Genomic DNA, 12,948 nt, shown 5'->3' on the forward strand with positions numbered 1-12,948 from the left:
CTAAGAGAAACAAGTTTGTTTACATTTATGGGAGATATGCTGCCCGCTTCTTATTTACAATGTCACCTGAAAGTGAGAACAGGCATTCACATGGCACTTTTGTAGCCAGCATTGCAAGGTACTTACATGTCAGATATAACTTAGAGAATTTTTTCACTTCAAGGTCCCAGAAACAAAGACAAGGTTTTCATCTCGAGGCCAGAAGACCAAAAACATCAAGACACTTGATCATGGCCTTGGATAGACCAAGAGACTACCTACACTTGACCAGAGCTCGGAGATCCGATGCCCCTTCATGCTTCGGCCACAATTCTAGAGGACATGATTCCATGATGATGACACTTGTTAAAAAATAATGTGTTAAATAATTTGTAACTGAACTCCTTGGGGGAGCATTGTATGTCTCCTTCTGTTTTACCTGCATTTTGCCATATATTTAATGTTATAGCAATCTCGGATGATGACCCAGCACATGTTCATCTTAAAAACACTTTCACTGCAGATTTGGTAAATCTCAAAGAAGGCACCAACGTGAGATTTCTAAAGATAGCTACAGTACTCGACCCAAAGCTTAAGAATTTGAAATGCCTTCCAAAATCTGAGAGCATGCTTTCAGAAGTCTGAAAAGAGCAACACACCAATGCGGAAACTACAGAACCCAAACCACCAAAAAAGAAAATCAACCTTCTGCTGGAGGCATCTGACTCAGTTGATGAAAATAAACATGTGTGGGGCCACACTGTTTGGATCGTTATCAAACAGAACTCATCATCAGCATGAATGCATGTCCTCTGGAATGGTGGTTGAAGCATGAAGGGACATATGAATCTTTAGCTCATCTGGCACGTAAATATCTTGCGATGCTGGCTACAACAGTGCCATGTGAACGCCTTGGTGACATTGTAAACAAGAAGTGGGCAGCATTATCTCCTGCAAATATCTGCAGCAGTATCTCCTTGTTTGTCTTAGTGATTGGCTGAACAAGAAGTATGACTGAGTGGACTTGTAGGCTCTAAAGTTTTACATTGTTTTGTTTTTGAATGCTTTTTTGTTTTTCCATAATTCTATATTTGTAAGTTCAACTTTTATGATAAAGAGATTGCACTACAGTACTTGTATTAGGTGAATTGAAAAATACTATTCTTTTGTTTTTTACAGTGTAAATATTTCTAAACAAAAGAAATATAAAATAAGCACTGTAAATTTTGCATTGTAATTGAAATAAATGTATTTGAAAATGTTGAAAACATCCAAAAATATTTAAATAAAGGGTATTCTGTTATTGTTTAACAGCACAATTAATCGTGATTAATTTTTTTAATCACATGATTAATCCGATTAATTTTTTTAATCGCTTGACAGCCCTAATATAAACATAAAATCATACTATACCAACCTTTACTGGGAATTATCATCCTCACTCTTTTTTTTTAAGTGACAGAAAGAAACCCAATGGATGCTATATGGGGATTGCTAGCCAAAAGGGAAGTGTCTATTTTTTCAGTTTCCTCTTATTGATACATGCCATGAGAGATTAAACATAAAAAAGGCCTGCCATCTAAACAGGCCAAAGAAAAAATCTAAGGCTTGCCTGGGAGCTAGAGTCCCATGATGCTTTGCAGTTTGGCTAACTATGAGAACTGGAATTGTACCAAGCAGTAACCATGTATTTTGAACTTATTGTAACAGATATTTTAGTAATACTAACCACGAAATGTGTGCAAAATGCATAACGAATAAAATGATCCAAATAAGGGAATAAACAATGACTAATTACCAGGTGTTGAGACAGTTGGAAAGTTACAAGGGAACAGAGGACTTAGGAAATAACCTAAGATAAGAAGAAGTATGTACCAAAAGGAGGAAGTAGTTAAGGGTCATTGTGGTAAAGAAGAAGGGGTAACAAGGAAATAATTTGTGAAGGGGGAAGAGATCATTTGCAGACTGGAAGCAGGTTGTCAGAGACAACTACAGGGGAAGGCATTCTGCGGTTGTGAGTAATTGTAGACCTCTCTGTGTAATGTCCTGTCTTTACTATCTTTAATCAATAAAATCCAATCAAAGGCTGACTTATCTGAGTTTTATTATTAATCTAAACTAAACTTGAGACAACCATTCTCATCAAAACTATAATCACAATTAAAATTTTATCAGTTACTGGCTATCTGTTAATTGGCTATTGATTATCAACAAATTATTACATATTGACTATTAATTATCAATATGAGAAACAGAGAGGTTGGTCTCCAATGTCTGACACAATCTTTCCAGTTTATAGGAGGAAACCACAGTTTGAGAACAAAGTGCAATACTGCTAACATGAACTGGATTCCTTTTCTATAGGACAGGGGTTCCCAAACTTGGTTTGCAGCTTGTTCAGGGTAAGCCCCTGGCGGGCTGCAAGACACTTTGTTTACCTGAGCATCTGCAGATACGGCTGCTCCCAGCTCCCAATGGCCACGGTTCGCCGTTCCCAGCCAATGGGAGCTGCAGGAAGCAGTGGCCTGGCCTGCGCTGCTTCCCGCAGCTCCCATTGGCTGGGAACAGCGAACCACGGCCACTGGGAGCAGCCATACCTGTGGACGCTCAGGTAAACAAAGCGTCTCATGGCCTGCTAGGGCTTACCCTGAACAAGCCCCAAACCAAGTTTTTGAACCCCTGCTATAGGAGAAGCAATGCAGGAACACTTGACATATTTGCTGCATCTGTCTGCTGTCAAACTATGAGTAGTTTTCAGTGGGATAAATGTTAAGCCCCAGCTGACCAAAGCCAGGGTAAAAGAGCTGTGTACAGAAGAACAACGGAGGAGCAGAGGTGATGGAACCTTCACAATGTCAAAGTAGAATTCAGTGTACCCAGAAAGTTGGCCTGTGGCCACCATATTGGGGGGAGAGAGGGAGAGAAGTGGGTATTACATTGCGAGCTCTGTTGGCTTTTTCCCATTGGAAGAGGGTTTTTTTTAACCACAGATGAAGCCCCAGGTTTAAGACCCCTTTGAACTGAGGGTCTTCCTCTGTATATTCAGTATCTGTCAGACCAAAGCATCCATCCATCCCCCCACACACTTTCTTTGTTGGTGTTCTGAGACAGACTAGTCAACCCCACTCCTCTCTCCCAGGAGGAGGAATTAAATATGAGCAACAAAAAAGCCCATTTTCTTGGGTTGAGATATTCTTCCATTATAACAAGATGTGTGAAAAGACGGGTCTCCCAGCAGCATCAGGGACAAATCACCCCTCCTACTGCTACGGATTCATCATCCTCTGTTGGAGTTGAGGGATGGGAGAGTTTCCATATGATGCTCACAGCCTTTCCTACGGTGTATGATTTGTACTGTGTGACCCAGATGTTGGCAGTAACTGGACAACAGAGCCCATAAACTCAGAAGATATGCCTCATATGGATAACTATCAAATGTCAAGTATCAGAGGGGTAGCCGTGTTAGTCTGGATCTGTAAAAAGCAACAGAGGGTCCTGTGGCACCCTAGATGCCACAGGACCCTCTGTTGCTTTTTATCAAATGTCAGTTTCAGAAGGATTAATTTGTGATGATGAAAGATTCTGGTTAACAAGCAAGATTCAGAAATTAGAAACGTTTAATAGCCTCATGATTTCTTAACATTTCATCTCCTCTGTTTCTCTCTGTACTTCACACTCTAACCACAGACTGTATCCCATACAACAACTGTCCATGAATTTCAGTCTGACTATATGGAACCCACATATCTGAATCCCAGAAATTTATTCTCATGCCTATGGCAATGGGATAGTTTTGGCTGCTTTATTCATCTCTCTTTTCCCATGAGTTTTAGTGTTTTTCCAACACAGATATAATGGTCAGTGTTGTTACCAACCACAGATTGAGGAAAAGCATAAATTAATAAACAACTAGGAGCTGGACTCACTCATCATCCTGGTTGGCAACACCTGGAACCAAAACACAGACAAGACATAAAATGAAAGAAAATATCAGTTGGACATTGAGTTAAAAACATTAATCTGTCAGTAGGAAGATTGAATGAAGTTTTGTAACCCAATAAACATGACCAAGTGAAGGTTTCCTGCATTAATCCACCATAGGCCTGATTGTTCTGTTATATACACCCACTTCACACAGGTGTAACTCCATGGTCTTCATTGGAATCTCTCTTGATTTATATGACAGGTTTCAGAGTAGCAGCCGTGTTAGTCTGTATCCGCAAAAAGAACAGGAGTACTTGTGGCACCTTAGAGACTAACAAATTTATTAGAGCATAAGCTTTCGTGGACTACATATATGCATCCGAAGAAGTGGGCTGTAGTCCACGAAAGCTTATGCTCTAATAAATTTGTTAGTCTCTAAGGTGCCACAAGTACTCCTGTTCTTTTTTCTTGATTTATAGCAATGTGAGAGGGAAAAGGGGCCCAGTGTGTTGCTATGGAGATTTGCAGTCACTTTAGTAAACCATGGAAGGAATTTTGATTGTTTACTATAACATTCTAATTGTTTCCTATTGACATTTTGATTGTTTACCATTCCTCAACTAATGAGTCAGCTCTCCCATCACCTGTGACTTCACAGCACCAGGAGCCAGGACCCTTCAGCACCATGAGGGATTGGAATAATTGCTGGTGAGTTACTGGCCAGAGACTCAGCTTTATGCTTAGGACCCAATTTTACAGATACTTTTATATCCAAAGTTTATTGCAGGAATAGTTATTTGTTTAAATCTATCTAAGTTCAGTCCCAAAATCAGACACAGAAATGCCATAATTGGTGTCCACAATTAATTGATAATGCAATTATTTATGGATGCAAAATTGGAGGTCAATTTGAGGCCCTTTTAAAAATCAGACCCATCTTTCAAAAAGAAATCAGCCTCTCTTTAGTAATAAGCATTCTATGGAGCTCGTTTTTAATAGTCAAATGCTTTCCAAGGGTTAGAGCAGGGATCGGCAACCTTTGGCGGGCCGGGCTGGTTTGTTTACCTGCCGCGTCTGCAGGTTCAGCCGATCGCGGCTCCCACTCGCCACTCCAGGCCAATGGGAGCTGTGGGTGCGGGCCGAGGGATTTGCTGGCCGCCAGGGGGCTTATCCTGGTGGGCCGTGTGCCAACAGTTGCCGATCCCTGGGTTAGAGGTATCAGACACAGGGCTCTGTAAGGCTGCAGCAACCATTATTTACTTGAGAAGCAGAGGAAAAGTGCCAGAGAGAGGGGCACTAGGCCATCTGTTATCTTTATGGCTGTTTAGTTTGAGCTCGGTCTTTTACTGTTCTGCACAATAGAGGCTCTCACAGTCTACACCACAGATTAAGCTGTCGGTTAGGTAAACACACATAAAAAGTCAGATTCTCCACTTCGATTGTGAGAGACTTTCTAATTTGTCACTGACAATAAAACCCAGGCAAGGCTATTTATGGGGCTGCCCCAGTCTCGGAAGAACGCTTCTTTCTCAACCAAGTTCCCTGAAAACTGCATCAAATGTGTGACATGCCCGAAATCATATATTTAAAAAACAGACATTAACAATAGTAAAAACTAGACTATTTCCCCCAATGGGCATATTTCTTACAGTGGCTCCACAGGGAGGCCGGTATAGCCAAAGTATATAGACCGTTATCTGCTCCATCTATGCCTCACATACAGAGAGAGGGATGTAACCAGGTCACCACATCCAGAGTACCCCCACATGGCAACAGCAGGGTGCTGGAGCAGCCCTGCCTCAGTTTACTCCCAAATGAGTTACCAGTGAGTCCACCAAGTTTTCTATATATGCCTAACAGTATCCCCTTCCAAGGGTCACATTAACAAAAAATTCCACAGCTAGGACAAAGAACAATCTTCATCCAGCTTCTCAGGTCCCCATTCCTCTTCAGGAACACTGGCCCCAGGGCTGCATCCCAAGAGCCTACTCTTGTTCCAAAGCCCTCTATTGACACTAGTTTCCCTTCTGTAATTCCTTCCTTTATTTCTCTTCCTCCCCCACACTCCCTTACTACGAGCCTGCTACACATCTCCTTACAACCCCAGGCGTTACCCCACCCCTCATTAGGCGTAACCTGGACACAACTGTTTAGTCATAAGGGGGACTAATCCCACCTTTCTTGAAAGCTCAGTCACTCTCTGACAAGGGGCTTACAATTTAGCAAAATATAGTGTATTGAATAGTAGTTAGACAGGTGTACGGCTAGGACAGCGTGGCCTGAAGTGTTTCTATGTCCTCGCCATCAAAAGTGCTTTCCAGTTCTTGCACCAAGACACACTCCTGGCTTTTGGAAAACAGATGTGATGCCCTTCAATTGTGTTTCACAGTTCAGCCTTCTTACAGTATGTTGTTCCTTAGCTGCATAATGACTTTTTAGGCCAGATTGAATCTGGACGTTATGCTGATGCACAGGGAGAGAAGGGCACCAGGAGCCTTCCCCTTTGAGCATCCTGCATCAGAACCAACCGTTATTGCTGAAGTGATGTTAGAGAAAGTAGCCAGTTGAGTGAAGCAATAACGGTTGGTTCTGATGCAGGATGCTCAAAGGGGAAGGCTGCTGGTGCCCTTCTTTCCCTGCCAGGCTCGGGGTATCCTGTTGCTGTGGGACCCTTTGCAATAAGATGGCACCCACATGCTGCCTTGCACAGCAGAGACCTGTGATTGAGAGAATTTATACTACCAGATTTCACTTTTTGTTGTTGGCATTTGGTTTCCTTCAGATTTAAAGACCTGAAGTTCCCCCCAAGATTATTGCTGTGGGATCTAAGCACCTTTTCTTGTTCATTAGTGTAAACTGTGTTTGTTTTCAGTTTCTGACAGATTAATGCTGGACTTGATATATAAGTACACACAGAAAATGTAATGGTAATAGTACCATAGCTGTCTCTCCAGTACAGAATAATCACCTAACCAGTAAGGACAGAATGTTCTGAGCCTCTGTCATAAGGTGCTCAAATATATGTTAACTCTTCAGACTTAAAAATGTGCATGGGTAATGCCTTTAAACAAGGCCTTGTTACTCAGAAATTCTCCCACAGGTGAAGAGTAAAGACATGGATATTTCTATAAAATGTAAAAGGTGAATGACAGTTAATCTGCTGCAAACATCTTTGTGCTTTCCAGTCCACATAACCCCTTTCACATGGAATACCCTTCCTGAACTAATCTATTAAGTAATTATCCTCTTCTCATTCAAATTCCTCCTCATGACCTATGTGTATCTTAGGGGCTTGTCTACACTGGCACTTTACAGTGCTGCAACTTTCTCGCTCAGGGGGGTGAAAAAACACCCCCCTGAGTGCAGCGAGTTTCAGCGCTGTAAAGCACCAGAATAGACAGTGCACCAGCGCTGGTAGCTATGCCCCTCGTGGAGGTGGGTTTTTTAGAGTGTGGGGAGAGCTCTCTCTCAGCACTGTGCCGTGACTACACAAGCCTTTAACGTTGCCAGTGTAGACTAGCCCTTAGGCTTTATCTACACTGCCAATTGAACAACAAAACTTTTGTCATTCGCAGGTGTTTAAAAATCCTCTCCCTCTCTCCCCTAAGACAAAAATTTTGCTGGGGCAAGTGGCAGTGTAAACGGCTCATTGTCGGCAGGAGCGCTCTCCTGTCGACAACGCCAACCCCGCTTCTCGGGGGTGGAAGTATTTTGTCGGCAAAAGTGCCGACAAACAGTGTTTACACTGCCTGACTTGTAGCGACTTTTAGCTGCCCACTGATAATGGTGGCCAGTAGGGATTGCTGATATTCATTTGCTCATTTCTATTTTTAATACAACCCTAAAACAAAAAACTTGATAACTGATTTATTATCCTCAGTGTTATTACCCCTCTTGTACACATGGAGAAACCAAGGCACATAGAAGTGAAATGACTTTCCCAAGGTCATTCTCCCAATGGAACCATCCATGCATCAAAAGGCAGATCAGTTCCATTCTGAAAGGAATATAAGAACAGTTGAGATGATCAGATCAACAAACGGAACCCATCTGGCAGAAATGGAGTGGAAAGGCAAAAGGAGACCAAAATTATCTTGGGCCAACAAGCAATCAGGAAAGTAGCAAAGCTACATGTCTAGAAGGAGCACTCAGGACTATGCTCTGATAAACAGGCCATGTCTACACTAGAAAAACAGGTTGCATTTTAAAGCATGTTAGCTAACACATTTCAACTAATAATTTTAAAAAAACTTTGCATCTAGTGTAAAGAGGGCAAGTTGTGTTTAAACATATGTCAGCTCATCATGGTCAATCCTACAAAGGGAACTTTTTTCTTTCCTGTTAACTGTAAAGACTTAGTATGAGATATCAGAAACAATACCCCTTCCCCACACCTAGTAAAAACAACAAAACAAAAAAATTCAGCTGGGTTTACTTTATTGAACAAGCAGATCGAGACAGCGATACTATCAGAAGCACAGGATGAGCAGAGAATAGGTCTGTTCGTGGATCTGCTAAAGTGGTTCTCAAACTTGTTCCGCCGCTTGTGCAGGGAAAGCCCCTGGCGGGCCGGGCCGGTTTGTGTACCTGCCGCGTCCACAGGTTCGGCCAATTGCGGCTCCCAGTGGTTGCGGTTCGCTGCTCCGGGCCAACTGAAAAGCAATGGAGAAGCAAGGAAGGATGAGGTAGACTAGAGCTGTGTAGTGTGGTAGGTAGTGGGCTTTCAGTGATCAGCAGTATCAAATATTCAGCATTTGCCATAATGCTTAAAATGGAGTTTACCACTTGACCTGGAGGGAAATAGGGGGACAGATCAGATCTAGATTCTTAGCAGGTGTAAATTAATATAGTTTAATTGAAGTCAATGGGATTTAAGGTGCTTAACATTAAGCAGATATGTAAGTGCTTCAATTAGGAGTCCAAGTAGCCTAGTTTTCCTATAGACATTGACAGGTATTCTGAAATAAACGAGGGACTTATTTCAAATGGCAAGGATCTCATAAATACTAATTTTCTGCATGTGTCCTATTTCAATAAAAGAATGTTCAAGTGGCAAAGTCAAGCACTTAGAAGTTAGCAAATGCCAGAATTAAGATTGCCTATGCAATCTTTAATTACCTGATCACATAGTACATTTTCCAAAGGGCCCTTCCTTATTCAATGAAAGAGCAATATTTTTTTTATTCTCCACAGAAGTGTGTAGCCTTATTTAAAGCACACAATCCAAATCTTGCACTGAATAATTTTTTTTTAATCTCCTGATGGGTGTTTCTATGAAGCAAGGGATGTAGGCCATGGGCTTCACAGAGACTATTACTATAGTGCTTCACAAATGTTAATAAATGTATCTTCAAAACATCACTGTGAGTTTAGGAAGTATCTTTATCCCCATGTTACAGACGAGGAACTGAGAAATTCAGGCCATATTGCCACTAATTGGGGTGCCCTAGGACCTGATTTTTCAGAGTACTTAGCATTTTTATGGTACTTTATATGTTCAAAGGGCAGCTCCAAACAGTGTCCGTTGCAGTTGTGAACACTGAACACTTCTGCAAATCGTATCGCAGGCATCTCAAATTGGGCACCCAGAGAATGAGGAACACAAAGATTAGTAACTTCCTGTGAAGAGATTGGTTTAAGCAGTTTGACTAGCACTACATAGGAACTCTGTGGCAGAGACAGGGATCCAATTCAATTCTCCAGGGTGACATTCAACTACATAAACCATGAGACCATCTTTTCTCTTCCTGAAGTTCCCTGCATCAATCACCCCACACCTTCCAACTGCTTGGACAAACAAGGCTGAGATCCTCCTGACAACTGCCTCATTCACTACACAACCCTGATTCATTCCCAGAATACTATCCATGCCGTGGACTAAATCAGGCAGGGTACTTTGGAAAAAATATTATCTGATCATGTAATTAGAGACTGCATCATAAGGCCTACACACGAGGGAGCTGAATTAAGGTTGCACAGGGAACCTTAATGCTGGCATGTCCTAGCTTCTAAGGGCTTGACTTAGCAACCTGAACATTCTATTAATGTTCTTTCAGTGTAATGAACTAATTTTAAAAATACAAATTGAAAAAAAAAATCCATCATATGAAACCATAGCAACCCCCAATGTGGGTCATCTGCAGGGTTAGGACCATAAAATCTACAGCATAGACCTCTACCTTTTGAGCTAGTGGAGTCACTGGTAGCAATAATAGGCTGTTATCCTTGATGTGGACTAGCAGTAGTGCGGAATGGGACGCTTTGCCAGCGGGTTTCACAGCTATTTGCTGAAAGCAAAGGAATGGTGAAACTCAGGACTCTTGGATTCAATTTCCAGGTTCTCTACTGGTTATAGACCATTCTTTCCCTGTGCTCCCAAAGTTTCCCCTCTCCTTCTACTCTTATCCATTTGCTTCACTCTGCTGGCTCCCTACATTCCTTACCCTTCTGAATTGGAGTATGGCTGTTTCTCCTCCACATACTGAGTGCCAGCAAGTGGGGCACTGAGAACACGGGAGAGACAATATTCCTTACCTCAGTTCCTGTGCCCAGCACTGGAGCGGAGAGGAGCAGCAACTGCAGAGAAAGTCTTGCTCAGCTCCATAGCCTTTGAATGGAATATCAAGCTCAGTCACTCTGTGGGGATGGCACATGTGCTGTCCATTCAGGGTGTAGGAGTTGTGAGGGGACAGAGCATACTCAGTGCAGATGGAAACTTTGGTGAATTTAGCTGCCAAACCTAACAAGCCTCTTCTGAGCATGTGGAAAATTAGATTTTCAGACACTCTTAACTTGGTCAAATTTGTGCAGATTTTCACAGAAACAGCAAAAGGCACATCCTTGACAGCAGGGCAACCTCACCCCTCCCCTCCCCGACCAAATTTCAAGGCCCTCCTCCAAAGTATGGAGGAGCTGGAGCTTCTTAATGAAATTGATTAATTTTTTTAAGATGGATAAAACAACACATTTTTTCTTCTAACTGTATTGTTGTAAATGGCAAATGTGTTTTATCTGAAACTTTCCAGATAATTTCAACCTGAGGTAGACATCTAGGATAGTTAATTTCAGTATGAGTGATTAAAGTTTGGCAAAGTTATGAACAACTGAAAACAGGATCTTATAATGCTCTGCCTATAGCAATGACCGGTGCTGACCTAATGTCTCCTCTATCAGAAGTGTTTTCCAGTTGCTATGGCTGCGTCAGGGCACTCTCAGCATTTGAACAACAGGTTTAAGCTGTTCTGCTTGGAAAAAATAATTATGTAAAAATGGCAAACTCTTATTCAAGAAGTACATCTTCACACAACGCACAGTCAACCTATAGAACTTGTTGCCGGGGTATGTTCTGAAGGCCAAAAGTATAGCTGGATTAAAAAAAAAAATAGGTAAGTTCCTGGAGGATAGGTCCATCAATGGCTATTAGCCAAGATGGTCAGGGACACAACCCCATGCTCTGGCTCTGGGTGTCCCTAAACCTCCAGCTGTCAGAAGCTGGGACTGGATGAGATGGATCACTCAATATTGCTCTGTTCTGTTCACTCCTTCTAAAGCATCTGGCACTGGCCCCTGTCGGAAGACAGGATATTGGGCTAAATGAACCTTTGGTCTGACTCAGTATGGCCGTTCTTATGTTAAATCAGCTCCTTTTTGGGTTGTTCCAAAGGCCACTGAAGTCAGTAGATGTCACACTCATGTGAGTATTCTTGTGTATAAGCAGTCCTGACAAGACCTATGCCTATATCACCCTGACTACTTTGCTTGTCTCTTTGTTTGTTGCTTAATCTTTTTAGATTGTAAACTCTTGGAAAGGGGATTTATCTGCCTATATATTTGTACAGCACCTAGCACATTTTTGACACTACTGTAGTAGTAGTAATTATTAATAATAAATAATATATGTTGTCTTTATTGACAAAAATTAGTTTTTGTTACATTTTACTCCTATTAGGACAGCAGAGCTAGTACACCTATAGGAGACACAGCTAGATTCTATGCTGGCTCTAACACCAGGAGAAATATTCATCAAGTTCCAATTGCTGGAGTAATATTCACTATCCGTAGCAGCTGTGTCAACCTATTACAGTTAATGGGGTTGCAGAGCTGTAGTTGAGTGAAGATGAAGACAATGGGTGTAACTGAGAGCAACTATTGAGTCTTTATTACAGGCCACAGTGCATGAGTTAGAAAGAACACAGCTCAATTTTCAGATCCCACAGTAAATTTGCAGCACTTGCAATTAGGTAAAAACAAATTTTGTTGTAAACAGAGGGACTTTGTATCCCAGTACTTTAAATCTACAGGAAGGTTTGTTATTGATGACAATGAAAGCAGGATCAGGCCTTTGAGCTGGGGTCACTGAGAACTAAGGAACCCCAAAATATTATTTTTACAAACTCAGCAATGAACATTACTACCATACTATTATGCTTCACCATTCTCCTTTCATTAGCTTGTAGCTTGAGACATGGGACTGAGGTCTGATTAAAAGAATACTTTACAGAGCAGTGATCCTGTGGTGAAGTAGATAACTTCTCTTGTTGCCTTTTCTGTTTTTCAGGAGCTTATCAGTGGTTCTGAGTCAGCTTCTTGCCCACAGGGTGAATCTGGGCAAGTCACTTTACCATTCTTCTTTTTCGCCTTCCACCCTTTACCTTTCTTGTCCATCTCTAATCTCTTTGGGGCAGAGACTGTCTTTTACTATGTGTTTGTATTATCTTATAGATCTAGGATAGCTGTAAAAAAAGAAAATTATTATTGTGAGAAGCAACAATTTAATACCCCAGTGATATATGGGATCTTTTTCAATATACAGTATTAAAACTTTAGGATCAGGCCCTCTGAGTCCAATGGGATTTCCTTTGTCTTCTATTATATGCCCATTTCTGTCTATCTCTGTTAATTTTCCACTGTCTGAACCCTGGAACAGGAACCATTAGGCTCCATCTGTTGACAGATTGTTTTATTAGCTCGGCCATTTCACTTATAGTTTTTCCATTTCCCCCCATCCTTTGTTTCTAAGAGATTGCTCCATTCTACAGACTTGAT

Source organism: Malaclemys terrapin, chromosome 8 (genome assembly GCF_027887155.1).
Source record: "Malaclemys terrapin pileata isolate rMalTer1 chromosome 8, rMalTer1.hap1, whole genome shotgun sequence".
Classification (NCBI taxonomy): domain Eukaryota; kingdom Metazoa; phylum Chordata; order Testudines; family Emydidae; genus Malaclemys; species Malaclemys terrapin.